This window comes from Eutrema salsugineum, unplaced genomic scaffold (genome assembly GCF_000478725.1).
Source record: "Eutrema salsugineum unplaced genomic scaffold, Eutsalg1_0 scaffold_8, whole genome shotgun sequence".
NCBI classification, from domain to species: domain Eukaryota; kingdom Viridiplantae; phylum Streptophyta; class Magnoliopsida; order Brassicales; family Brassicaceae; genus Eutrema; species Eutrema salsugineum.
This window is the reverse complement of record NW_006256414.1, coordinates 11,943,984-11,949,368: the sequence shown is the minus strand read 5'-3', so window position 1 is coordinate 11,949,368 and position 5,385 is coordinate 11,943,984. Positions and strand designations below refer to the sequence as shown.

The window sequence follows — 5,385 nt, the reverse complement described above, 5'->3', positions numbered from 1 at the left end:
TAATGATCGATCTATCAAAACAAATTGAAATGACATATAATATTTTTTCATTAATACCACGTTGGATAATCGCTATAGAAATGACATTTAAAATTTTTGACCTCACAAATAATAATATAGAAATGTAAAAAATAAAATTGATATCAACCATTTTTTCTCTTAAAATAAATGAAAAAGAAATTTCAATTATAACAGGATCATTAGAGCATTTGTTGCAACCTCCTTAGAGATCATTCGAGCAGTTTTCCCTAGCGAAAACAATAATCACCCTAATCCACCTCTTACCACAAGAAGAAAAATAAAATCATCCTAATCCATGGGAAAAATCTCCCTCCAAATTTTCCAATACGCTATCTTTGTCGCCTTATGCCCAAGTGTTCTTCATTGCTCACCACATAAACCCTAGCGATCCCACCAGGAAATCATTTTCTTCATCCAACAATCGATCATGGCGTCTGTTTCTACCTTGCTCGAATTAACTCCGCTTAAACTGAAACCGCCTTTCTCGCACACGCATCGGCGCCATCATCCTAGTGTTCTCTTCTGCTCCAAACCTCAACGCAAATCAAATTTCGTTCGTCTCCAAATCGCCTTCAGTTACAAACAATCGGATACAGATTTGAGACCTGAATCGACGCCTGCTCGGATATGGAAGGATTCGTTTGAACAAATAGCGATTCAGATAAAAAAAACGCTAGATTCTTTTAAGAAACCAGCCATCGCCGCGGTTTTGCTCGGCCTGCTTTTGTTCTATGATCCTAATTCTGCCTTGGCTGCGTCTGGTGGTAGAGTCGGCGGTAACTCCTTCTCGTCACGGTCATCTCGAAGCTCTTCTTCTTCCTCTTCGAGGATGTATTCCGCGCCTAGAACATCGGATCCGAGTATGAGATACTCAGCTCCATACTATGGATCGTCTCCGTTCGGTGGAGGTCTTTATGTTGGTCCGGCGGTTGGTTTTGGGTTTGGTGGGTTTTCAAGCTTCTCTCTAATTCTGGTTGGTTTCGCAGCGTTTGTTTTGGTTTCTGGATTCCTCTCAGACCGTTCACAGGATGATGGCATTTTAACCGAGACTCAGAAAACTAGCGTCATTAAACTACAGGTGATCTCTCTTTATCTCTCTGCTGTATATTTGAAATTCTTTAGCTGCTCATAAGGAGTTTTGTCTTCTGGGACTCAAGTTCATGAATTGTGGGTTTGATTGTTATCGATCAGATGTATAATGGAATATCAGAATAGTTGAATAGAAGCGGAAACACTCGAGCTGAATAGAGTTTTCAAATAGTTACTTTAAAAATGCTAAAAAACTGGGTTTTTCCCAAAATTTATTGCACATCACTTTTCGAAAACGTTGAAACATTATTAATGGTAAAATATAGCGGTATCCCGTTTTCAAGACGGAAAACGTGAAAATAATGGTATAGCATTTACCACCTTTATGCTTTGAGAGGGATACTTAGATTCCTGGGAAAAATGTCTAGCTGCGCATCAGGACTTTCTTTTTGTCTAAGGTTATAGGTATTGCTGAAAAGATAATTCTTTACAGAGAAATGTTTGTTAGGAACCAGAATAAATATACTAGTGGTAAATATTAGAACTTGTAGCTCAACATGAGCTTATTAGGAGGATAATGCATTGAAAAAAAGAGGAATAAGCTGAACCATGTAGATATATATGTATTCTTAAATCGGCTTAAATTGAGGTCAGCTTGCTCCTTACGATTAGATTGATATCTCGGATGAGGCCAGAGGTGCAGCAGGGGGTTTTTCTGTTTCACCGAATTTCCTTCAGCTAATATGATTACAACTGCAGTCCCTCAGTCTTTTTCTATGGCTTTGTTATATTCATGAGCCAGATCATTTAGCTGTAGAAGTTTTGATTTCTCTATAGCTTTATTATTTTCTGTGAGGGCTAGTTAAACGTGTGTATATCATTAGAAGCTAACCATATATGATCACAATATTATGTAATCGCTTGTGTATCTGTATCCTTTCAGGTGGGGTTGCTGGGTTTGGGGAGGACCCTACAACAAGATTTCAATCGCCTTGCTGAGAGTGCAGATACATCCACTTCGGATGGTCTGAGCTATGTTTTAGCTGGTAACCTATTCCTCGATGTAACTCATCTGTTTTACCCTATCATTTATGAATAATTCTACGACCTTTTCCTGTGATTTTAGAATGAAGATGTTGTGTTTCTTACAGCTTTGACTGCATTTATTGTGGAACTATTTTGTTTCCTATGGCTTTGCCTAATTTTGTTTCTTAAACTGTTATAAGCTGATAACTTGGGAGATAGGGCCATCAATTAGAAATAGCTCAGTTAAAGCTAGTTTATGGCTTTAACAGAAGTATTGGGATTTCATTGAACGTTGGTGTTACTATATTTGGTGAAAAATATGCAGTATATCTGCCTTTGTGAGTCAATATGCTTAATCTGTGTAAAGCTTGAGGTTTTAGTAATAACCCTCCTTGATAATGCTGAAGTATAAGTTAACAGCTGTTGATGAAAACTGGTGACCTGTAGTAAAATACTTATCATAGTTTGCATACCAAAACAGTTATTTCAGGTTCAGTATTGTGTTCTCTATTCACAGTGTTCCGAGATTACAAATTTTCCTCTTCCTGTGACATATGTTGTTCCTAATGCTTTTTCTGCCATTCAATTTCTGTATATTACAGAGGCAACATTGGCATTGCTGAGGCACCCCGACTATTGCATCTCTTGTTATTCTTCAGTAAGTTCACTGATTCTCCCATGACTGATGTCCCTTGTTCATTACCTGAGCTAGTAACTGTAGCATCATTCAGTGAACTTTGATGGAGAAGCTAACCACTCTGTTTGTATCATGTACTCGCAGGTGGATGTAAAGCGTAGTATAGAGGACGGAGAGAAGCGATTTAATCAACTCTCCATTGAAGAACGGGGAAATTCGACGAGGAGACACTTGTTAACGTGAATAGCATAAAGAGACAAAGCTCCAAGATTCGGACAGCTAGCGGTTTCAGCAACGAATATATTGTGGTACACTTATAAAAACTCCAAAGCTGAACGTTTACTGATATAGGTTAAGACAGTTAAAACCGGGTCTAGAAAGCTCTCCCCCAAAAGAAAATACATTAGGTTTGTTAATTAAGCTGTTAAAAGCAGTGATTGGCACGGGCGGGTAACATTAGGTTGTTCTACCTTGGTTATCGTAATTGTTTAACGGGAAGTGTTGTACGTGTATAGGTAACCATCTTGGTGGCTGCAGAGGGTATACATAAACTTCAGCCTATTAACGGAACCGTGGATCTGAAGGAAGCTTTACTAAAACTCGGGTCGATACCAAGAAACAAAATAATGGTATGAGACTCTGTATACATTAGTTGCATAATTATGGGAATAGTTTAATCTCTTGCCAATGAAAGATGTAAATAAAATGTTGCAGGCAGTAGAAGTATTGTGGACACCACAAAACGAGAAGGATGCTTTGTCAGAAAGGGAATTACTTGAAGATTACCCACTTTTGAGGCCTTTGTAAATTTTACTCTCCAAATACACCAAATAGAACCGATACTTCTTACTTTGTAAACACACTATAGATATGGAGAATTTCGTCGTCAGTGCAAGAGTTGTCGGCCAATCACCTCGAAAAATGGGCTTGCCACCTCGCAAGACTCAAATTGAAACTAAACACTGAGTTGAAGTGCTAAATGTGTCACAAGGAAGTATAAACATCCATCCCCTCATCACTTCACACATTTATTTTCGGAAGAGTTTCACTTTTAACCACATCAAAAAAGTCAAACACCAAAATATTTTTATCTCCGATTTTTGCAATTTTGTCACAGTTCTATATTTTCCATTATAAATCTATTAGTAAAATATAGATTTTTTAAAATATTGGCTAAAGTCTCATTGGACCTCTTAAAACTTTTTTTTTATGATAATGTCATCTTCTTCAATACATTCAACCACCATAAACAAACCCGAAAATGGAATAAATGTTTCTCAACTGATTTTAAAGCTGTAATAAGATAAAAGGAGAGTTCATACACTCATTACCTTCCTTATTCTTTCCTAATTTCTTCTCCACATTTTTTGGGCTGAGTTACAATGTCAAAGGCAATGCGTTTTCGGTGATTTCAGCTTACTCGAAACCTGAGTTGTTTATTTTTGGTGAACTTTTGAGTTCTGCGTGCTTAAGAGAACCGTAGGCGAGCTCAAAATTGATATAGATAATGATACACTTCAATTTCTCCACATTTCAGTTTTCATATTGCGATAGTAGACTTATCGTGAAGTCTACTAGTCAACATAAAGTTATTTTTGCAATTGACTTTTTAAAAGTAGACTTCAGTAAACTTCACGAAAAGTCTACTCGATATCCTTTGAAAACAAAAAAAAAAGACCTAGTAGACTTCGTTTGAAGGCACAAAAAGTCTACGAAGAAAAAGAGGTTATTTTTTGTAGCTGGCCGTATCTTGACTTTTGAATAGTTAATATCTTCTGGCGTCTATTGTTTAAGTCTGCACAGGAAGTATACTTTTAAGTTACTTTTGTATTTTGACCAAAATGTAGAGGTCATTTTTGTGTTTGACTAAAGTTTTTAAAAAAACATAAAAATCCGGATAATTGAAGTAGACTTCAGAAATAAGTCTAAAAACGGTAGACTTCTTCGTGAAGTCTACTTCAATTTTCCGGTCAAACATCGAATGAATCTTTTTTTAGTAGACTTCCCAATGAAGTCTACTATAGACAATCAATTACAAAAATAACCTATTTTTTCATGTAGACTTATATCGAAACCAGTAGACTTCACTAGTAAACTGTCAGAGAAGTCTACTCATACCAGAAGTCTACGCTAGATATCTACTCGGTTAGTCAATGGCCCGGTCAAATGCAAAACTAAGCTTTTATATCGGAAGTCTACAAGTGAAGTCTACTGACGAAAAAGTCAACGCTTTGGTAAATTCTGCACTTAAGAAGGCCCATGGTTATCCCATACCATTCTTCTTCGAGTTCATACCAGAGAAGCTTGGTATGTGGTTTTTAAATGCAGAGAGGATGCTTTGAGTCTCACAACACATAATATTCGGAGAGTTGAGTATTTGCTGACGATTTGTGGACATTATGCGGATGCAATGGAGGTGGAACGCATTGACACTTGGAGATACTATGTGAAAGGAAGAAACATGAATTATCTTGTTGATTTGGAACATGGAATGAGTGAATGTGGTGTGTTTTATATCAAGAAAATCCCTTGTTCACATGCTATTGCAGCTGCATTAGACGGTGGGATAGCTGTGGATTCTCTTTTATGTCCTACTTACTCGAAAAACTACTTATTTGCTGCATACTCCCACAACATATATCCCCAAATATCAGTGGTCGAAGGATTCCAAC

The 5,385-nt window shown here is 37.1% G+C and overlaps 1 pseudogene; it reads left to right on the top strand.

Annotated features, from left to right (window-relative positions):
- The first annotated feature begins 305 nt into the window (after window positions 1-305).
- LOC18010156 lies at window positions 306-3,618 on the top strand (annotated as a pseudogene).
- The last annotated feature ends 1,767 nt before the right edge of the window (window positions 3,619-5,385 follow it).